The sequence below is a fragment of the Schistocerca americana genome, chromosome 1 (genome assembly GCF_021461395.2).
Source record: "Schistocerca americana isolate TAMUIC-IGC-003095 chromosome 1, iqSchAmer2.1, whole genome shotgun sequence".
In the NCBI taxonomy this organism is placed as follows: domain Eukaryota; kingdom Metazoa; phylum Arthropoda; class Insecta; order Orthoptera; family Acrididae; genus Schistocerca; species Schistocerca americana.
This window is the reverse complement of record NC_060119.1, coordinates 616,417,142-616,441,419: the sequence shown is the minus strand read 5'-3', so window position 1 is coordinate 616,441,419 and position 24,278 is coordinate 616,417,142. Positions and strand designations below refer to the sequence as shown.

General features: G+C 45.0%; 1 protein-coding gene and 1 non-coding gene across 2 annotated transcripts in view; one reads left to right on the top strand and one right to left on the bottom strand.

Moving 5' to 3' along the window:
• Window positions 1-24,278, bottom strand: part of LOC124625417 (otoferlin-like) — a 1,049,973-nt gene that overhangs the window by 456,279 nt on the left and 569,416 nt on the right. The gene's annotated exons all lie outside the window — the stretch shown is intronic.
• Trnas-cga lies at window positions 13,592-13,666 on the top strand. The gene has a single exon. It is a non-coding gene; the product is annotated as a tRNA-Ser (tRNA).

Below are 24,278 nucleotides of genomic sequence, written 5' to 3'. Positions count from 1 at the left end.
GTGTTGTATGTTAACCAGGGATCTAGAAACGACGAAGAGGCTCTGTCCCCACCTCAGCCGCAGTGGTCCACAACCCCACGACGACTACCGCAGTCCACTTCACCCCTCCGCCGCCCCACACCGAACCCAAGGTTATTGTGCGGTTCGGCCCCCAGTGGACCCCCCAGGGAACGTCTCACACCAGGCGAGTGTAACCCCTATGTTTGCGTGGTAGAGTAATGGTGGTGTACGCGTACGTGGAGAACTTGTCTGCGCAGCAATCGCCGACATAGTGTAACTGAGGCGGAATAAGGGGAACCAGCCCGCATTCGCCGAGGCAGATGGAAAACCGCGTAAAAATCATCCACAGACTGGCCGGTTCACCGGACCTCGACACAAATCCACCGGGCGGATTCGTGCCGGGGACCAGACGCTCCTTCCCGCCCGGAATGATTATGATATTACTTCACTGAAAAATTTTTCAGTAATCCGAATTCGATGTATACCGCAGACGTATTTTGAGCAACGGCATAAAAAAAAAAACAAGGACATTCCTATTCTCTTATCGTTCGACAACGGTACACGACAAGAAGATTTGCTCATGAACTCACAGACTAAGACTGGAACAGACTAAGGCAGAAACAGCAACTTGAAGCACAGTTCATCTTCCATTATATTTTAACTGATTTCTGCGGCGATTGGCGTTCCTCGATCCTTACTGTGTTTCGTTATGGTTGCTTAAACCTGTGTCGGTTATACCCTTTACTGTTGTGCTCAATTTTCTCAGAGCATTCATGTTAATGAGTATACATCTTCTCACTTTTTAGATCAGTCTGTCTAATCAAAAGGGAAGAAATATTGAAATTCAGGCGTATTAATATCTTTGGAAAACCCACAGGGAGTCAATATTTTGGGGGTAAGGACGTGGGGGAAAAAATCTCACAAATATGTGTGGCAGAAGATTGGAAAACGTGCCCTCTCGTGAGTGAGTGATGCGGCAGAAGGATAAAAAATGGATAGTAGATATAATAGTACGAAAACCAGGAACGAAAAATGGTGGAAAAAATTATTTAGTGATAATATAGGAAATCAGTTTTCTTCACATTCTCATAGTATGTCAGTCCTACATATTTTTCAAGTAGACACCTGGTAAAATGTAGATATTCTATGTTCATAAATAGTGATTTGCAAATAATGATTTTTCTATGTAGTTGTCGGAGGTCACATTATTTCTGTGACATTTGCAATAAAGGCGAGGGGTTTCAATCAATAATGTCATCACTCCACCTTAATGAATGAGTTTCAGTGAGAAACTGGCGTTTCTGCTGTGTGTGACTTGCTAATTCCGTAGAAGGAAACGGTGATATATTATTAATTAGTGAAGAGTGACGAGAAATGAGTCTCAATGAAACGCCAGGCACCTTTCACTTTTGTTATAAAATAATGGTCAGTGGCTTGGAAAGCATCGTTGGTGATATGAATATCTTTTCAAATTATCATGATAAATGACTTTCGATTTCGACGCAAAATACATCATTTATAATTGTCTGAGTTCTATCTGCAGCTGTCAGATCACGCATTTTGTAGGTCATGAACAGCTGGGTTCCTAAGGCAACTTATTTCCAATGTTTCCTCACAGCTGATGTAGCTTCTCTATGAGACCAGTGATGACTCCTCTCTATTTATAGTTATCGAAAGGCAGTGTTTCTGCTTTCTTAGGTCGCTTAAAATAAAGGATTATTAAAAAAATGGACCCAATTTAATTAATTTTTATTTATTCAGATGTTGTTGTTGTTGTGGTCTTCAGTCCTGAGACTGGTTTGATGCAGCTCTCCATGCTACTCTATCCTGTGCAAGCTTGTTCATCTCCCAGTACCTACTGCAGCCTACATCCTTCTGAATCTGCTTAGTGTATTCATCTCTTGGTTTCCCTCTACGATTTTTACCCTCCACGCTGCCCTACAATAATAAATTGGTGATCCCTCGATGTCTCAGAACATGTCCTACCAACCGATCTCTTCTTCTAGTCAAGTTGTGAGACAAGCTCCTCTTCTCCCCAATTCTATTCAATACCTCCTCATTAGTTATGTGATGTACCCATCTAATCTTCAGCATTCTTCTGTAGCACCACATTTCGAAAGCTTCTATTCTCATCTTGTCTAAACTGTTTATCGTCCACGTTCCACTTCCATACATGGCTACACTCCATACAAATACTTTCAGAAACGACTTCCTGACATTTAAATCTATACTCGATGTTAACAAATTTTTCTTCTTCAGAAACGCTTTCCTTGCCATTGCCATTCTACACTTTATATCCTCTCTACTTCGACCATCATCAGTTATTTTGCTCCCCAAACAGCAAAACTCCTTTACTACTTTAAGTGTCTCATTTCCTAATCTAATTCCCTCAGCATCACCCGACTTCATTCGACTACATTCCATTATCCTCGTTTTGCTTTTGTTGACGTTCATCTTATACCATCCTTTCAAGACACTGCCCATTCCGTTCAGCTGCTCTTCCAAGTCCTTTGCTGTCCCTGACAGAATTACAATGTCATCGGCGAACCTTAAAGTTTTTATTTCTTCTCCATGAATTTTAATACCTACTCCGAACTTTTCTTTTGTTTCCTGCAATTGCAGGAATTCTGTCCCTGACAGAATTACAATGTCATCGGCGAACCTTAAAGTTTTTATTTCTTCTCCATGAATTTTAATACCTACTCCGAACTTTTCTTTTGTTTCCTGCAATTGCAAATTCCATTCCCGAGGCAGGTTTCGAACCTGCGACCGTAGGCCGGCCGCTGGTGGCCGAGCGGTTCTAGGCGCTTCAGTCTGGAGCCGCGCGACCGCTACGGTCGCAGGTTCGAATCCTGCCTCGGGCATGGATGTGTGTGATGTCCTTAGGTTAGTTAGGTTTAAGTACTTCTAAGTTGTAGGGGACTAATGACCTCAGCTGTTAAGTCCCATAGTGCTCAGAGCCATTTGAACCATTTTTGCGACCGTAGCGGCGGAAGAAGTGAGCGACAATTTCAGTACAGAGGATATTTCGCCTCTAATTCTGTATTGAACCACCAACTACGAGAAGCATAAACCATAGGTGTAAGCAAGTTTAGTCACTGCAATTGATGAAGCGCGTGCCGCCTGCGACATCTTGCTGATCTGCCGTGTAGATGTGAGCCGTGCAGCAAGAGCTGGGCACACTGAACATTTATAACTTGTGTTTGTAAACAATATATCTTCCTGTGTATATAAGTGGGTCCATTATTTCGAATAAGCCTTTATGTTTTGTCATGATCATTATATTTCTGTATTTGTCTTTTCCTCTTGTGCACGTCAGCCTCCTCTTCTCTTTTTTTGCTGTCTGATGTCATACTTTACTCTTTGTGTTTCTATTTGTCTCTTTCTTTTTCTTCTTATCAGCCCTCTGGAACACAAATAAAATCTGCTCGTTTTATTATAGTGCTTCAATGACAGCATCCTGCAGTAGACGCTAAACTTCAGGAATTTCAGATGTCGGCTGCTTCTCATTCGTTTACGTTCTTGTGGACATTGTTTTCGGATACAAGGATGCAACGTTTTAAGGTATATCGACGTTTGATGACCAGTAAACTCTGTAACTGTGAAAGTGTAATGTTTTTGTCTAGGTTACGACACTGAAGTTTTTCAGACGGATCAAGAAAAGCGAACCATGAGAGCTTAGTGGAACACTAACTCACAAAACTCCTTGTAATAGAAATATATTGTACAAATTGGGATGTATTCTGCAACAGTCGAACGACTGTTTGAGCTCGGGTTCTTGTTGGCAATACTTCCGCATTAAAAAGCGGACATGTATAAAAATTTCCGTGCTATGTTTAAAGTAGTGGGAACCGTGGTTCAAAACTCATAGCTTGTTCCTTCCAAAGTGCTTCAGTCTTCCCTTTACAAAAATAAGCTTGTCACAGGAAATGGTCTTGAGTCATACTTTGTAAATGTGACAACCGTTTCTTTATTTTGGCAGTCATTTATTAATATGAAGTTTTCTATGTGTGTGATCGCTTGTAAGCTCGGTACTTTGAGCAGTCGTACAGAACAAACCATGTATATATTAATGTTAACAACAGAAAATTAATTTATGAAAATTAGAAATAGAATCATTTATGTATTAACATTTAGAAACTTCACTCAGTATACAGTACTTGTATCTAGAATGTAGTAATGAGAAAGTAAAATAAAAACGGAAGATATATCATCAGCCACCGCTTTCGATGTCTTCATCAACGTCACAACTATTGGGACAAAACATTGCTCAGTGTTGCGGACATAATTATTGACCACACTCTTTGCACTTGTACTGAGTGACTCTTGTAGTCTTGTTCGCCCAACATATTTGGCATCGCTTTCGCGTTTTGGTGCCCTCGGCAGTTGTGCTATTGAGTGTCGCGGGTGTTTCGTTTTGGGGAAGAAGTTCTCGAAGCCGGAATGAAGTGGTCCGTGGCAAGAGGGGCAGCAGCGAACGCTTTAGCATCTGGCCTCTTATTAGTTCTTTTCCCAGATTACAGAGGAAGATTCGGCGGGCCGCCACTTCGATTCCGTTTCCTAGACATATGATCTGACTGTTTATGTCAGCAACATTCAACATCGCGTAAAAAATAACCATTGGCCAATGTCTTGTGCCTTATTGAACATTGTACACAAAGGATATTTTATCGACCACGTCCACACCTATTTTATGGCAATTATAATAGGTAATCTCTTCCGGTTTCTTTTTGTCCCTGGTTCATTCCTTCGTCAATCGCTCCATCCATATGCATGCTGGAGATCATAACGACGTTTCTCTTGTTATTTTTATTTTGGGGCACATACGACACCATAGTGCCCTCTTTGCGGAATGCAAACGTACTAGGGAACGGTTCTCTCCTTTTTATCTCTTTCAATTCATTGTGGATTTGCCATTTGTTCTTTCTGAGTGTTCCCACGTAGGACAGGTTGTATTTCGTGGCCAAGTCGTGAAGAAGAGTGGTGTCACTAAACCAGTTGTCAGCAGTGATATTTCGGTCAGAGTTAGCTAGAGGAGTAACCAGACGTTCAACCACGTCTACGGGTTTGTTGCTAACCTAGAAAGGACCGTCGGGTTGCCTTCCTTCATAAATTTCCATGTTCCATGTATAGTATACACCTGAGTCTATTGCAGCTAGTATCACCAACACGTATTTTGCGGGCTTCGGCGGTATATATACCGGATGAAATTGCACCTGCCTCTGAAGGCCTCTAACTTTTCGTCTATTGTAACATCTTCACCTACACAATAACATTTTTGGCAGTTCAGTATAAACTTATGAAAAATGTCCCGAATAGGGGCAAGGCGATATAGAGCGTTTTTCTGTTCTCTTGTTTCTCTGTTGTCAAACCTCAGAACCTGAAGTAAGAAACGGAACCGCACGAGAGTCATGGTGAGTCGGAAAATCTCAATCCCGAATCGGTCGTCAGCCCATAAATCTTCGAGGTTTAGTTTCCCAGCTTTGTAGAGTCCAGCAATCCAGCAATATATAAAAGCCCAACAAATGCTTTCAACTCTGTTTGATCAGTAGGACTGACGTCTGTTTCCCGTGACTAATGATCCTTCACGGAATCGATATATTGGTTTGTGGAACGTACAATGATGTACAACATGTTGCCATCAAATAAACGTGCCCACGTGTCTAAAATTGTGTGTACGTCCCGAGCTCTACCGATTGGGCCCGGGATTTTCCTAAGTAGGCTATGTTTCCCCCTTTTCGACGAACGATAAGAAGTTTTTTTTCCAGGAAATGGAGTCGATGACTTTCTTGCTCTTCTTTTTATGGCAAACATAGAATTCATCGTCCTCTTCGCCCTCAGATGAAACATTCGTGTCGCTTTGCTCCTTTTCGGAACTGTCCTGACGTTCGTCGATTATTTCCTCCGCATCCGTGTCAGTTTTCTTCTGGTACATCGCTCACTGTGTGCCGCAGGCTTGGTACCAGGCCTGAAGGACCTGGTGCGGAACCCGAGAAACTCGAAATGTCATTAGGACTCATGTCACATCCGTCAAAAAGGAGTTGGTGTATGTTTTCGATGTCGGAAGGATTATTGAGATCATATTTTGGTCCAGTGTCCATGTTGACCTGTCACAAGTCGGCGATAGTATATTGCCATCCAGAAATATTCATAGATAGCCTTAAAGACAGTACATATATCACGTGTAACATATGTGGTCGCGTTGTATCTGTGATATACGCGTTCTTATTTGGCTACGGTATTTTATCGGCGAGTAAATAACTACAAATTAGACACATCACTATGTAAACAACTTACATCGAGCACGAAAATCGGAAAGCAGACACAGTGCACTTACTTGATAATATAGTTGTGTGGTGTCTCTGCGATACAAAACGGCCTCACACCCATCAAACTGAAGCGGAAAAGGTCACCGCTCGACTGGCACCCATCCCGCAACTAGGTAGAGGAACAGGAGATGGGGAGCTTGGCCCGCACACGCGCGGGCCCCCTAGTACGAGTATACGTAGCTTTGTTTCTGAGAGATCACATGCAACCACTGGAGTGTTATTTACGCGTGTGTTTCCGAATCAGTCTATTAATATGCCTATTTCTGAATATTGTCTTCTACTGCAACTTTAAATACGTTAAAACACTGGAGATTGAAAGCCACGTATGTAGATAAAGTTAGATTTTCACTCTGCAGCGGAGTGTGCGCTGATTTGAAACTTACTGGCAAATTAAAAATGTCTGCAGTGAGGGTTTGTATTTATTTATTTTATATGAAGGAAGGTAGGAGAAACAGAAACCTTTATTATTCACAAAATAAACGTAGTACGTCCTGACACATGAAAACTGTTCTGGAAGGAACCCCGCTGCCGTCCTACCATGCAGCATGAAATAACAACAAAATCGAAGTGTGGCCACCTCCGGCACCCTAAAGAAAAGTATTTTGGATATGAAAACAAAATTTGAAGTACATCCATTTGCTAACTGTTCAAGCGTGAGTTTTTCGTAGCTCGCATACTCGCATAGTGTTCTTAGTCGATCACTTTACTTGGTCGGTTTCACAACGAAAGCACCGCCGCTCATCTTTGGGCACCCGGCACACGCCAAGTATATGGCGGGTCCGCAAAAACCGTTACTAGGAAATTGGCATACCAATCCTTGTACTTTTGTAGCCGTAATAGTGTTGTGTGTCCATCTTGCAAGTATTGCCAGTAATCCAGGACGTTCAGTACGTTCTGACGTGTGCCTCTATAGATGTAATGGACGTCATACCTGTGATCCACGCCACTGCGTTCGTCTTATGACGCGGAAAATACGTTTCCTCTGGAAAAAAATACTATGTCATAACAGACTGCTGTATAGATAGTGCGCCGCATGAATGCAATTATCTTTCTTGCGAGAGTCCAGACAGCCAATGCCTCGCCGCAGACTAGCCGATGGTCGTCCGTATCCAGCACGTCGCATTGCTGACACAAGGGCGAATCCGCCAAATGTATTGCGTACTTTTTATCATTTGTAGGGTATTTTCGGTTGACGACAACGTACCATGTTGATCTGACTGATGTAGGTAGGTGGGAGTGGTGGACCGTGCGCCACACCACGTGCCAATTAACAGCTGGATGTTTGCGTTCCACCCTATTCCAGGCGATCTGTCAAAGAAGCAGATGGTACACGTCCTTCGATGTCGACTGTCGGGTCGTCGGTAAACGCTCTCGAACGTAACTGTGTTCCACGACGAACGTGCGCACATACGTTAAAGGGGGCGATATATGGCCGACACTGACTGGAGGAAGATGCGATGTTGGAACGAGTTCTTCGATGATCGTCCCCGTAAGCGAGTGATTCCTGTTGCGCCACCGTTTGAGCATAGTATTAATATACATGGCACGTGCCTTCTCGTGCACGTTCACTAAACCAACGCCCCCCTCTCGCGCTGGGAGGGTAAGCGTGTTGTACTGTACCTTAAAGAGTTGTCCCAGGCATACATAGTACCCAAAAGCCGCCTGAATCCTCATAGCCATCGTGCGCGTCAAGGGGAGAAGGTGTGTCAGGTGGCACATCATGGGCGCGAGATAAAGGTTGACGAGTAACACTCGCTGCAGCATATCCATCGACCGTAGGGCGTTTAGTCGTACTGCCGTGCGGACTCTGAGTAACAGTCTTCGGTAGTTGTCCGCAGCCGTTCTCGCTGTCTCTTTATTAAAGGTGATACCCAAACAGCGGAGGGTTTCCACCGCCGGTAAGGGTCCTTCCGTTCCTGGTTCTACTCCACGCCCCACATGCATGAATTGTGATTTTCGGTAATTGACCACACTTCCAGCTGCTATCCCATACTTCTGTAGCCAATCCAGTGCTGTTTGAGTCTCCCTCTCATTCCGTACGAGGAACACAATGTCATCCGCGTATGCTCTGCATTTGAATGATAAATGCCGTAGGGAGATTCCGGTAAGACGGCGGCGAAGGCCTGCGAGACACGGTTCTAAGGCGATCGCATAAAGGAGAATCGACTAGGGGCAACCCTGTCTCACTGATCTTAAGATCTTAAAATACTCAGTTCTCCCTCCGTTGACCACCATCGCTGATCTGGCGCCGTGCAACAGCCGCATCACACCATTGGTCAATAATGGCGAGACACCCATCCTGTTCATCACCGCCGCGAGGTACACATGATCCACGCGATCAAAAGCATGATCGAAATCTACTGCAACCATCGCCCCCCGGAGGCGGCATGCAGCCGCGAGGGCGACGACGTCTCGATAGTCTCCCAAGGCTGTGTGGATATTACTGATGCCGCCAAGACAAGTCTGATCGGCATGTATTCGATTCTCCAGCGACTTTTTGATACGACTTCCCAGGATGTGCATGAAATGGTTCAAATGGCTCTGAGCACTATGCGACTTAACTTCTGAGGTCATCAGTCGCCTAGAACTTAGAACTAATTAAACCTAACTAACCTAAGGACATCACACACATCCATGCCCGAGGCAGGATTCGAATCTGCGACCGTAGCGGTCGCTCGGCTCCAGACTGCAGCGCCTAGAACCGCACGGCCACACCGGCCGGCGATGCGCATGAAGATCTTGTAGTCACTATTAAGGGGGGTCAAGGGGCGATAATCACAAGGCCGTTTGCCACCACGGGGCTTCGGTATCGGTATCATGAGCCCTTCCGTGAATTGAATGTGAACCGGTACTTCTTGCCGCACAAGCTCATTAAACATACATAGCCACATCGGTCTCATAATGGGTACAAACGCACGGTAAAATTCCAACGGGAATCCATCTGGACCTGGGGACTTGTTGCAAGCACCTTGTGTAATCGCTTCCTCCAGCTCTTCACACGTAATTTCAGATAACCCGTCTGCTTCCCCGTTCACACTCGTCGCGTCTGGGATCTCTTCCAGGACGTTCCCCAGCTCCCTCTGACCCTCCCCGTTGCTCGCATAGAATCTGCTAAAATGATCCGTGAACGCCTGTGCGATGCCCCTTTGTGTTGTAAAACGACGGCCATCGCCGAGATCGATCTCATGTATTAAATTCCTGCGTCTTCTTCGTCTTTCCTTTATCACGTAATGTATAGAGGGAACCTCGTTGGGCAGGAAATCCTGCGACCTCGCGCGTGTCACCGTACCTGCCATCCTCTGCGTCGCAGGTTGTACCAGCTTCGCCTTAACTCGGTGGACGCCCGTCTGGCGTTCTGGTGTAGGTGGTTGAGCTAACAGTTCCCGGAGAGCCGTAAAGTAAAACTCAGTGGTCGTGCGCTGCCATTGAGAAACCTCCTTCCCGTAACCTATTAACGTCCTCCGTATAGCTGGCTTCGCGCACTCGATCCACCACTGCATGATAGAACCGAAAGAATTTCGTCGACGGAGGCAGCCATGCCACGCGTCCTCCACCATGCGTCGGCATTCTGCATCTCGCAGGTGGGAGACGTTCATCTTCCAATTACCCCTCCGTCTCCATACCTGCTGTCTATCAAGGTTAACCGTACAAATATATGCCTCGTGGTCTGTAAACGCTGTCGGCCATATTTCTGCGTCCACCGTCGACATTGCTAACGCCCTTGAAACGTAGATTCGGTCCAAACGGCCCGCGGAGTGGCTAGTAAAAAATGTATATCCTGGTTGGTTGCGATACTTCAGGTCCCATGTATCGACTAATTCCATCCCGTTGACCAGCTCCCTAAGTTCTTGGCTAGTAGTATAGTTAGGTTGTTGGTCCTTTCTGTCGAGCACACAATTAAAATATCCGCCGAGTATGCAACCATCGTATCGTCCCTGGAACAACGGTGCAACCTCATGGGTGTAAAAATCTGCTCTGTCCCTTCTCTTATCCGAGCCTGACGGTGCGTATATGTTGATCAAACGTATTCCTCCTATGGTCACGGCCGTACCACGGGCAGAAGGCAAATACTCTACTTCGTCTGCACGTATACCTTCCTTTAATAGTATAGCTGTGCCAACGCCTCTCTCGTCACACGGGGAACAGTAAATGTCGTAACCGTAAAAGTCCGAGGGGGGAAGTACCCGAACTTCTTGTAATAGTGCGATGTCTAAATCCGCAGCCTTTATCATGTCACTGAGCATCTTGATTTTTACCGGCGTCCCAATGCTATTGATGTTAACAGACCCTATCCGATAAGCTTGTTGCATGGCGGTCAACGTAGATAGGGTACCGTACGTTCGCTAATTCTGCCGTACATAGGCTGCTGTCGGACTAACGTCCCCCGCCGTCCCCTCATATGGTCTGCCATTATTCCGTGCACTCTGCCGGTCTTACACTGGGAGAGTGCGTGGGAGCGGTTCCTCCGGCATCATCTGTTCCCCACGGGGTGGTTCTTCTGACCAGTCCCCTAGTGTCCCATCGTTGTCGTGCGGTGCAGGCGCCGTAGCCTTCTCAGTAGCCTGTTGCCGTCTATCGAGCTCCTCGCATCGTCAGCGGTAGGTCGTGACGCCGTCCCGCTGGCCACCGGTGCATCCACGCTAGGCAGTTCTTCTGTATCCATGGTCGTCTGTTCTGTACCCGTAAACTTCTCAGAATTGTCTGTTAGATCAGAGTGGTCGTCCTCCACTGTGAGGCGGCGCTTCTTCCGGCGTTTTGGTGATCGCTGTTTTCGTTGCCGGGCCTCGGAATCAGAGGTCAGCATAGTCTCCAGTTGTTCGTGGGGGACGTCGGAATCGTGCGCCGTCGTATTATCGACGTCTCCAAGTGCCTTATCTGAAGGGGCCGCAAGCGGAACCGAAGAGAGGGCGTCCTGTGACTGCTGCAGGCGGTCCAGCGCAACGTCGTCTTTCTATGGCTCGCCACGATCCGCCGCTGTCTGTGTGTTCTGGTACGCGTCTGTCTCGCGGCCCACGTCATCGCGTAATGCGGCGACGTAAGTCATGGGGGGCACAGTCGGATGCGGCGTGAGGGGTGGATCATCCCGTGGCAGCTGTAATAACCTTCGTTGAGCACACTCAGAACGTATGTGTCCCTCCTTCCCACATCCAGAGCACGTCCTTAGTTGTCCGTCGTAAATGACAGTCGCCCTACAACCGGCGATGTACAAGTATGACGGGACGTGTTTTCGGAGTTCGATCGGTATTTGTCTGACGCCATTGAGGACAGGATACGTCTTGAAACTCGCCCATTTTTCAGCCACGTGGGATAGGACCGTTCCGTAAGGACGCAGGGCGTCTGTCACCAATTCTTCTGGCACTTCAAATGGAAGCTCAAAGACGCGGATCGTTCGGAGGCCCATGCCGGCGTGTTCAACTGTTACCGCTCCAACATTCCCGTCCGAATGACAGTAACGAAGTCCTTGTCGGTGTCGAAGTAGTAGTTCGTCACATGCCGCTTCATTTATAAGCTTGACATAAACCACGCTGCTGACTACAGATAAGTGTATTCCAACTAGAACGTCAGGTTCGATGTTCACCTCGTCCCGTAAATAACGTTCGATCTCGTAAGCCTTCGGTCGAGCATATTAGTTAACAAAACTAAATTTCAGTGTCGATTTGCAGAACGACAAGGCCATGATTCGTTCTACGTATACCGCGACACACCGCTACACACTTAACGTAAACACCTCTCGCGCAGACGTGCGGCAGGGACGTAAACACCGTCCGAACCGCTGCGCCGCCGAAGGCTGACTGTCTTTTTAAAACTTAGAACTACTTAAACCTAACTAACCTAAGGACATCACACAACACCCAGTCATCACGAGACAGAGAAAATCCCTGAACCCGCCGGGAATCGAACCCGGGAACCCGGGCGCGGGAAGCGAGAACGCTACCGGACGACCACGGGCTGCGGACTGAGCAAGTGCTCTACCATCTTTTTTTTTTTTGTACATAAATTTTCTTTATTCAGACAGTTGCTGTCCATACTCAAAAAGAATTAGACCCATCAAATGACAGGTAACGTAAAAAATCTTCCACATAATGAATTAAAATTTGTCCAATTCTAAATGGTGACAACACTGACAATACAAGGGCTATTGTTATGAAATGTTTCGTACAAAGTTCAAATTAAATACATTAACACATCTGGTGTTCTTTTATTAAAAACTGCACTTATACACACAAGTCCATTCACTTTCACACATGCTTTCACTGCACTGCTGCAGAGCTTCTCATGGAATGACGTAAAATGAAGATGAGACCACATACAGGACTAATCTGCTGCAAGACAAACACAAGACACAAGTGTGAGCGAGCGATTTAATAGGGCTGGTGTCTCTGTGTCTGGCGGCTCCCACCCCTCTGCTTCCCACCACTGTAACCACCACCTGTACTGCCATAGTTTCCATAGCCAGAATAAGGTGTGTAATCATATCCTCCATATCCACCATAATTTCCATATCCACTTCCATAATAATCATACCCGCCATATCCTCCATAGCCTCCTTGGTCATATCCACCGTAACCTCCATAACCTCCCTGGTTACCCCAGCCTTGACTACCATAACCTCCTCTGCCTCTTCCACGGCCACCTCTTCCGCCTCTGCCGCCACGGACTCCACCCATGCCATCTGGTTTTGGTGTTGCTTTTTTAACATCCACATCTTTTCCATTTATGCTCTGCTTAGGAGATTTTAACAATTCTTGTACAACTTGTTCAGATTCAAAAGTGATAAAGCAGAAACCTTTTCGCTGGTTCTTTGTCTTGTCAAATGGCATCTCTACCTCTACTATTGTTCCATATTGTGCAAAGTAGTTCTTTATGTCATCATCTGACAGCTCTGGAACCAGGCCACCAACAAAAATCTTCCCATGCCTGGCCTTTGCTTTTTTTGGGTCAACTTTTTTGTTATTTATTATGTGGTCCCCTGCACTCAATACCTTGTCAACTGATTCTGCATCATCTGAGCTACCCAAGCACGACTCACGCCCCGTCCTCACAGCTGTACTTCTGCCAGTACCTCGTCTCCTACCTTCCAAACTTTACAGAAGCTCTCCTGCGAACCTTACAGAACTAGCACTCCTGAAAGAAAGGATATTGCGGAGACATGGCTTAGCCACAGCTGGGGGATGTTTCCAGAATTAGATTTTCGCTCTGCAGCGGAGTGTGCGCTGATATGAACTGGCAGAAGTAAAGCTGTGAGGACGGGGAGTGAGTCGTGCTTGGATAGCTCAGTTGGTAGAGCACTTGCCCGCGAAAGGCAAAGGTCCCGAGTTCGAGTCTCGGTCCGGCACACAGTTTTAATCTGCCAGGAAGTTTCATATCAGCGCACACTCCGCTGCTGAATGAAAATCTCATTCTGGATTCTCTTGACCTGTTACTTGAATGTCTACTGGAGTCTGGTGGTCAAAATTCTTAATTACATTATAGTTCCTTCTGTTTAGACTTGTCCGCTACTGTCCTCTAGCAAATGAAAATCTGAACTACGTAATCTACTGTCAGTGCGCACGAATGAGTCATTCTCCTGATACACAGGCTCTAGACAGGAGCCATTTGAGGCGCCACACCTCACTGCTTCTTGCGGAAGAGTGCCATAATTTGGATACAATGAACTATTACTTGTTTCCTAAGAAACGAATGCCCTCCTTACGTAGGGCCTAATATTTCACACCGATTTCGTAAGTTATCTCAACTGCTTCAGAGTGATGTTTGATTCTTGTGATAAGCATTTTCATTTGGATTTAAACTGCTGTATGAGGGTTACAAACTGGAAGATATAAAGCAAGTTTTGAAATCTATTATATATGGTCTTCTTAAAACCCCTACAAAAATGTGAGATGGGGGCAGATAGCAATGAGATCATTTTAGTGCAATGACATCACTGACTGAGTAAAATGATTGCACATCTTCATAAGCTTTTAAATTAACTTAAATGACAGAATGAAGTGGGATGAGATTAAACACTTTCGTAAGAACTATTATTGCAATATATATATTTTCATACATTGCTAATCACTATCGTTAATACTTGGATCATTCTTCTTTCTTACATCAGACACACTGCAGTATTCCCAAAATAACTATTTCTTACATGCCTTAAATTCACCCTGTATTGAATCCAAACCAATAGGAACAGCATTATGCCTAGGTATCCATCTGTAAGCTCTGCTTTTATGGATTAATACTTATAGTTGTAATAGCAGCATACTTTGTGACTCCATCAATACATGAATTTATACAATTTCCTATATCATTCGTATGTACGCCATGCTCACAAAAATATATCAGTTATCAAATAGTGCTTTGACATATCAGCACGTCTCCTACAATCGATAATATACAGTTTAGGCCACAAAAGTTGACAACAGCTGAATGATGTAAACAAATGAAGTCTGCAGATATTACCTTCAGTGTTACATGTCCATACATCTCAATGGTGGATATCTTCATGCTAAAGAAGAAGACGTTAGGGAAGAAGATTAGACGGATTACGCTACATCGTCAACTGAGCACTGATGTACTCAATCCTATCACGTAGCTAGTCGCTCTCCATCTCCATAAACTGCACTTTAGCACCGTGTATAACAATCTGGATTTCTGTTAGTGCTTGGGAGTCCCTGGCTGGATATATATCGATATGCCTATCTCGTCATTAGTATTTTTTTCGTTCAGGTGAGATAAAACAGTCGCAGCCATCTGATGTGAAATTAATACTGTTTCAGTCAACATACAGTTGAAAGAGCAGTGGCATTAAAATCGTTATTATTGGAATGATGTTCTATCTTGGCTTCTGCCCAATGTTCTTGGATGCAGTGAAACTGAAGTGACTTTGTTCTTGGATGACCGTCAATGCAAATTACCGCCGTGTTCACTGGAAGTCCTCATTTCACTCAATGATCTGAGACGATCACACAAACCCCACAAAGGACTTCTCACAAATGGTTAAGCATTTTAACGATGAAAAGAGCACGTTCCTCTATGAGCATTCATTTAAAAATTTAATGTATGCCACTTACATGCTCCAGCATATTCTAGACAAACGACTGACAGCCATAAGGGCACAAATTCTTTAAGAAAATATAGACCAATTTGATGCAATTTGTGTACCAAATTCTGCACACATCATATAATTGCTGAACTTCACGATATATGATGTGCATTGGTATGTGGAATATTTTTGTACCAGCCATGCCTGAAGTAGACAGAGAAATACTTTCTTATATAAGATGTACGTACAGTCAGATATATGCAAGAGACTATAAATAAAAAGTTGTAGGAGCCGTATTTTTGAGTTTATTTTTCCTCCATAAAATCCCTAGTACGCTAAGTAGCACATATAGTCATTACCAAGGCTGAGAGGACGCAACATCGTCATCAGAAGGACTTCATGCTAATTAACTGGTTCCGCAATACTACTGAAGCCATGAAGAAGAAGAAGTAGAAGAAGAAGAAGAAGGAGAAGGAGAAAAATGGGACACTCCTTACCAATAACACTAGAGTGATAGTTGTATGTCCATTTGTGAGAAGACAAATGTTATAACGTAATTTTTTAACATATCTCAAAGTGATTCCAAAACCTCTCTTTCAAGCCAAATACCAGCTATTACAGGAGATATTGTTAGGTAGTTGCTGTGTAACACACGTGAGCCTCAGCAAAAGCACTGACATATCACACCAGAAAGAGTAAAGCTAAACATTGCGCTTGTATTTTGTGTTGTTGCTGTGGAAAACTAGGATCACATACCGAAATATTTCTGTTTCGGTCGTCGTACTGGGGTTGATATCCTTTATTTGAGTCAAACATATAGGTCTCTGAAGCAGTTGGGTCGCGTTGAGTGGCCGCGCAGTTTGAGGCGCCATATCACGGACTACACGATCCCTCCCGCCGCAGGTTCGAGTCCTCCGTCGGGCATGGGTGTGTGTGTGTTTTGTTCTTAGCATAAGTTAGTTTAAGTGTGTGTAAGTATAGGGACCGGTGACCTCAGCAGTCACACACATTTGAACATTTCTTGAGCAGTTGAAGTACAATAAAAAACGTTATAACAGATTTCAAGCAAGACAATATGAATTTTAAACACATTTGTCAAGCACATGTAGGAACTTACATAGCATTCAATGACTTTATAACCAAATGCGGCGATTGCTGGAATCTCACACAGTACAGGTTTCTGGTTATTGATAAAACAAGAAGATTGAATCTGGGCCATACGCAACTACGTAGAGGCGTAGGAGATGGGAAGCTTGGTCCGCACACGCGCGGGCCGACTAGTACGAGAATACGTAGCTTTGTATCTGAGAGATCACACGCGACCACTGGAGTGATACTTACGCGTGTGTGTCTGAATGAGTCTACTAATATATCCATTTCTGAATATTGTCTTCTATGGCAACTTTAGACGCGTTAAAATACTCTAGGTTGAAAGCCATGTATGTAAATAAAGTTTCCGCTGTTTTATTACGTCATTAACTACTATTTTCGCTCTCTGCAATATTATTACCTTGCAGACCCATTGCTATTGATCTTTTGGTCCATATTTTAATAAATCGGTAATAGTTATGTCCGTATTATTTTAGACAGTTTTTTTTTTTTTTTTTTTTTACATTTCCTTGCAAGTTCTGGTAGAAGCATCAAGTCGCCGGCGAACCGGATCGTCGTAATATCATAATTATTTCCAGAAGATATTCGTCTTGATAGTAATAACAAGGTTTGTGATACATGGCTAAAAAATGTTTCGTTTACTTAATACAATATTCGTTTTGGGTTCGCCTCTTACCACGAACAACAATAAAGATGACAGACCACAGCCTTGCCTTAATCCTTCATTGACTTCCTAGAACCTTCCAGTTTTTTTCTAAATATTATGCCTCTCTGTCCATATAAGGATTTGATATCGTTCATGAACTTAAACAATATTTTATATTCCGCAAAAAAGTTGTTCTGTCATGAGATTTTCACAGTGCAAAATTGGTACATAGATGGGCAGGTTACTCTGTATTTAATACCTGTTTCATTGCGGGCAGGCATCTACGAATGATTTTTCTTTCCTGAAATCGCACTTGTATTCCATCAGTAATTAATCAGCTGGCTACAATTTATTTTTAGTGTTACTGAGTTCCGACATCTTCGCAGTGCAGAAAAAAAAGCGATGCGGGAAATTTTGTTATGAAATGTCTTTAATCCAAGTGCTTGATTACAAAAATACATCAATTTATTATTAATTTCCGTTTCTGATGCCATCTTCAGACCCGAATTGAAGGTGCAAGAAGTGCAAAAATAAAATTACACCAACACAGCGACGTCACCCTCGTTCGCTTGTCAGCATTAATCAGACGAAGAAGGTGGATGTTAAATGTACATTGTCGTATAGGGAAAAATGAGAATTAGGAAAAAATTCAGACTGTTAACTGGTAATTCTTTTACACTCTTTCCTCCTGAGTTCATAGATATCTGATTCCTTTCCATGAGGGAACGACTTGTGAATGTGCAAATTGCTCTCGATATCATAAACGGTGTGGCCAGCTTTTGCCACATACTCCGGTTTATTGGGCTAGTTTGAGGAAAGTGTGGTTCATGCATAAAGGAGACCGCAAGTGGAATACTGGTGATAACCATTCTTGAGTTTTGCTCGAGTGTGTGGGATCCCCGGCAGGTAGGACTGAAGGTGGCAGTTCAGAGGCGGGACGCTAGATTTGCTGCTGTAGGTTCGATCAACACGCTTTAGAGCCGGCCGGAGTGGCCGTGCGGTTCTGGGCGCTACAGTCTGGAGCCGAGCGACCACTACGGTCGCAGGTTCGCCTCCTGCCTCGGGCATGGATGTGTGTGATGTCCTTAGGTTAGTTAGGTTTAATTAGTTCTACGTTCTAGGCGACTGATGACCTCCGAAGTTAAGTCGAATAGTGCTCAGAGCCATTTTTGAACACGCTTTAGGAAGATGCTTCGGGAACTCAAGTGGAAATCCCTGACGGAAAGGCGACTTTATTTCGAGGAACGGTGCTGAGAAAATTTAGAGAACCAACATCTGAAGCTGAATCTAGAACGATTCTGCAAGCGCCAACGTGCATTTCGCGTAAGGACCATAAGATAAAATGAGAGACATTATGGTCGAGCAGAGGCATATAGACAGTCGTTTTTCCCCTGCTCTATTTGCCAGTGGAACAAGAAGGGAAATAATTAGTAATGGTACAACTTACCCTCCGCCGCGCACCGTTCGGTAGCTTCTGGTGTATGTGTGTAGATGTAAATTGCAGTCTTACTTATTTTGTGGTCACACATGCTTGCTGCAACGCAGGTCCGCTTATTGCTCACAGTCGCTGCAATTAATTTTGCACGTGCCAGAGTTGGAGTACTTACTGTGCCCAATCCTAATATTTAATTGGTTCCTTGCTTCATTTTTGTCATAGACAACTAAATTGAAACGGCATACAAGGACACGCTGGATTTCCAGACTGGTGCAGGCTGTACGAGGTAACGAAGTTGGTGGTGGCGTCAGGGCGAGAAAATGGGAGACAAAGCTTCCGCCGAGCCTGAGAGAGCTGAGCGCGGTAGGGCGGGTTTGCCGACACCGCAGAACGCCGGCCTTCCTGTCGCCAACAACTTTAATCGCTTCCGCACTGCAGTGACAAAGGCGGACACGGCACAGAGCGCTGCCGAGGGGGCACAAAGAGAACTCGCCACAGCGCCCTCTGGCGGTTCAGCGCACCTGCCTGCCTGAGCGGACACAGGCGAACGAGGGTGTGGCCACAACGAAAGAAGGTATGTGCTCTCTCTCTCTCTCTCTCTCTCTCTCTCTCTCACACACACACACACTATTTTTTGTTCTCCCGTTGGTAATAAGGCAAATGCCGGCAGTGGAATCACCTCTCGTGTACTGCCAGTTGGGAACCCCTCTGTACTGCAGCCAGCTCACCAGGTAATTGGCTGGTACGAAAGGTGGCTTTATTGGGGTGGGTCTCAAAACAGCCCGCTCAGCTACTCTATCCACTCACTTTGATGTGACCACGTGTCAGAAGCCTGAGCAACGACGTTTTGGCTCAAATGGTTCAAATGGCTCTGAGCACTATGGGACTCAACTGCTGAGGTTATTAGTCCCCTAGAACTTAGAACTAGTTAAACCTAACTAACCTAAGGACATCACAAACATCCATGCCCGAGGCAGGATTCGAACCTGCGACCGTAGCGGTCTTGCGGTTCCAGACTGCAGCGCCTTTAACCGCACGGCCACTTCGGCCGGCCAACGACGTTTTGCAGCGTGAGACATATAGGAAGACTGGAAGGTACCGACAGGGCACAAAACTTCGACTGGGTTTGAATCTGGGGTGCTCTTCAGACCAAGCACAAACGCTACGACTTGTGTGACACGTTGCTCTGTCCTGCTGATAGTTTCCATTCCGCTGTGGTTAAAAATATGCATGTAGGGGAGGGCATAGTCCACGAGGAGAGATGCATACTTTTCTTGGTTGGTTGTGCCTTCCAGAATGAAGACATCACCCAGGGAATTCCACGAAAACATTCCCAAGATCGTAACGCTCCCTCTTGGTTGTAGGGCATTTCCTTTCTGGCGTTTCTCGCGACACACGCCAACGGCCATCTGTGTGAAGCTGCATGAAACGTGATTCTTCTGAAAAGGCCACCTGTCGCCACTCAGTGGACCTCCAGTTGCGGTACTGGCGTGATAATTCGAGTTTTCGTCGCCGATGAATAGCAGTTGGCAAGGTTTCATAGACAAGTTATCTGCTGTGGAGTCCCACACGGAGCAATGTTCGATGACTTGTTGAGGCGACATTGTTGGTAGTTCCTTGGATCATCTGGACGGCCAGCTGCTCAACAATTGCATGTCTACTCTCCTGTACACATCTCCTCAGCCATCGTTCACCCCTGCCATTCATGGCCCGTGCTGAAGCATATTTGCTTAAGAGCTCAGTACGTCTTGCAATGTGCAGCGCACGAACACTTTACAAGCTTAATCGTTTCGAAATTATTTCCACCCTCGGTCAAAAGCCAATGATCATTCCCTTTTGGACGTCAGATGAATCGCCATGTTTTCGCATTACAACGACTGCACTGTTTTCCATGTCCCCCTGACACGTTTTATACAGGGTGTTACAAAAAGGTACGTCCAAACTTTCAGGAAACATTCTTCACACACAAATAAAGAAAAGACGTTATGTGGACATGTGTCCAGAAACGCTTAATTTCCATGTTAGAGCTCATTTTAGTTTTGTCAGTATGTACTGTACTTCCTCGATTCACCGCCAGTTGGCCCAATTGAAGGAAGGTAATGTTGACTTCGGTTCTTGTGTTGACATGCGACTCGTTGCTCTACAGTACTAGCATCAAGCACTTCAGTACGTAGCATCAACAGGTTAGTGTTAATCACGAACGTGGTTTTGCAGTCAGTGCAATGTTTACAAATGCAGAGTTGGCAGATGCCCATTTGATGTATGGAATAGCACGGGGCATTAGCCGTGGCGCGGTACGTTTGTATCGAGACAGATTTCCAGAACGAAGGTGTCCCGACAGGAGGACGTTCGAAGCAATCGATCGGCGTCTTAGGGAGCACGGAACATTCCAGCCTATGACTGGGGAAGACCTAGAACGACGAGGACACCTGTAATGGTCGAGGCAATTCTTCGTGCAGTTGACGATAACCCTAATGTCAGCGTCAGAGAAGTTGTTGCTGTACAAGGTAACGTTGACCACGTCACTGTATGGAGAGTGCTACGGGAGAACCAGTTGTTTGCGTACCATGTACAGCGTGTGCAGGCACTATCAGCAGCTGATTGGCCTCCACGGGTACACTTCTGCGAATGGTTTATCCAACAATGAGTCAATACTCATTTCAGTGCAAATGTTCTCTTTACAGATGAGGCGTCATTCCAACGTGATCAAATTGTAAATTTTCACAATCAACATGTGTGGGCTGACGAGAATCCGCCCGCAATTGTGCAATCACGTCATCAACACAGATTTTCTGTGAGCGTTTGGGCAGGCATTGTTGGTGATGTCTTGATTGCGCCCCATGTTCTTCCACCTACGCTCAATGGAGCACGTTATCATGATTTCATACGGGATACTCTACCTGTGCTGCTAGAACATGTGCCTTTACAAGTACGACACAACATGTGGATCATGCACGATGGAGCTCCTGCACATTTCAGTCGAAGTGTTCGTACGCTTCTCAACAACAGATTCGGTGACCGATGGATTGGTAGAGGCGGACCAATTCCATGGCCTCCACGCTCTCCTGACCTCAACCCTCTTGGCTTTCATTTATGGGAGCATTTGAAAGCTCTTGTCTACGCAACCCCGGTACCAAATGTAGAGACTCTGCGTGCTCGTATTGTGGACGGCTGTGATACAATACGCCATTCTCCAGGGCTGCATCAGCGCATCAGGGATTCCATGCGACGGAGGGTGGAGTCATGTATCCTCGCTAACGGAGGACATTTGGAACATTTCCTGTAACAAAGTGTTTGAACTCACGCTGGTACGTTCTGTTGCTGTGTGTTTCCATTCCATGATTAATGTGATTTGAAGAGAAGTAATAAAATGAGCTCTAACATGGAAAGTAAGCGTTTCCGGACACATGTCCACATAACATATTTTCTTTCTTTGTGTGTGAGGAATGTTTCCTGAAAGTTTGGCCGTACCTTTTTGTAACACCTTGTATACCCTCCACTATAGCGCTGCACCGGCCGTATGTGATTGGTTATTGCACGTTGACGTTGAACGTAGGTGGTGTTCACATTAATGTGATTAAACTGTGCATGTGAAGTTTAAAAGGAGAGACAGAGAAAAGCAATTTCTGGCGCATCAGCCTCATACAACCGTGTGATTTTGCGCATTGAGAGAGAAAAAATTGGGAAGACATGGTTAAATTCTGTTTCGGAAGTGTAAACGCTCAATATAATCAGCGGAGAGAAGGGTATTTGTGTATGACTCAACGGTGTGGTTTCTTTCTGTACGAAACTAGAAATTCAAGTTTCTGAATCATAAATGGTACCCGAGAGGTCCTTAACCATTTCTGAGACAACGCTAATTTTTGTCTCTTTATTGCAGGTATTGTGAAAGATGTTGACCACTGTGCAACGAATCAGCATCGTCAGTTGGAGACTCAATGGACACACTTTGCTGAGGTTCAGGAACGGTTCGTCGACATTACCGTTCAGAAAACTCAATGGGAACAACCATTAGAGGTTTGTTCAACACGTTCGAGCGAAATGGAAAAGTTTGTGACGACAAACGTTCTGAGTGGTCTATGGCTTCCTCAGTGTCCACAACAATAGGAGGCCGGCCGAAGTGGCCGTGCGGTTAAAGGCGCTGCAGTCTGGAACCGCAAGACCGCTACGGTCGCAGGTTCGAATCCTGCCTCGGGCATGGGTGTTTGTGATGTCCTTAGGTTAGTTAGGTTTAACTAGTTCTAAGTTCTAGGGGACTAATGACCTCATCAGTTGAGTCCCATAGTGCTCAGAGCCATTTGAACCAACAATAGGAATATGGACTGATCAACAATCACACAACGCCATGCAATTGGAACGAATCACTCTGAAGCTAAATGTGTGACTCGGCGTTTCCCTACAGGTCATTTAAGTCAATTATTTTTGCTAAATCAGCAATCACGTCGTCATCGTAGCTGGGCATGTCTGAGCAATTCCTGCTACCACAGTCGTTTGGCAGCAAAACTTTGGATTCGGTAGTGTTCCAACAAGAAGGCGCCTCAGCACATTTCGCGCACATTGTGCGTAATTACCTCAACGAGGACGCCCGATTGGATAAGGTCCCCACTTTACTGGGCAGCACGTTCGCCTGAACTCATGGCTGTGGACTTCTTTGCAAGGGGGTCACTTCAAGGGTCAGGTGTACAAGGTGAAGATTAGGGATTTGCAGGACCAACGTGAACACATTTCGGCAGCAGTGCGTGCCATTACGTCAGAATGTTGCAACGTGTGTTCAGGTGCACCATCAACGAGAGATGGGAACTCTACTTGGATATGGAAGGCAATAACGCCGAATGGAGTGATTTCATTCAGTCATGGTGTCTTCATCCATGTTATAATTACATTCTTTAATATCGTAAACGTTTAATTTGAATTAATGAGCTCCTTCCCAGAAATAGTTAGAGACTTCTCGGGCACCTCGCAGATATCAACGGAAATTGGTTCTTCTAATTTTCTTACGATCTCGGTGTGACCATTGATAGATTCGTCGTAATTTGTACTTTCTTCGACACCTTTCAGAATTTATTCTTTTGTTCTCATCATTATGACGTTTGCAGTGTCCTTATCTATTATTTATACATCGACTACCGTCTCTTGTAGATGTCATTCTGTTCCAGTAACCTGCCATTGAGCTTGTATCTTGTCATTGTGTCGGAAAACAAAAAATCATTGTAAATGCTATTCTTTCCAAAAATCTAGTCGTAGTGCGGCATCCCGCTACAAGCGATATCTGACCACACGTGCCATCTTTTTCCTGACTCTTTCCCAATTAAAAGTTTGACTGACAATTTGCCCTGGAGGAGCACATTCTCGACCTACTAAAGAGGACACATTTCATTTGAAAAGTTGTTCTCTATAGCTCCTTTTATACCTTTTCATGCACTACCTGATAAAAAGGTGCCTGAACACTTATTAGTGGACATTAATATAAGGCGTGTCCACCCCTCGCATTTATGATAGCTTTACTCTGTTGGGGATACTTTCAGTGGGGTGCCTGCAGATCTCTGAAGGAATAGGAGCGCGTTCTTCCCCAAGAGTCGAAAACAGGGAAGGTAATAATGTTGAACATTGGAGTCTGAAATGAAGTTCACTTTCTAACTCATCCCAGTTTGGGACTCTGAGCCAGTCCATTTCAGGAATGTTAACTGTCCACAAAATAATGCCTCTGAAAGGCTGCGTTTTGACAGG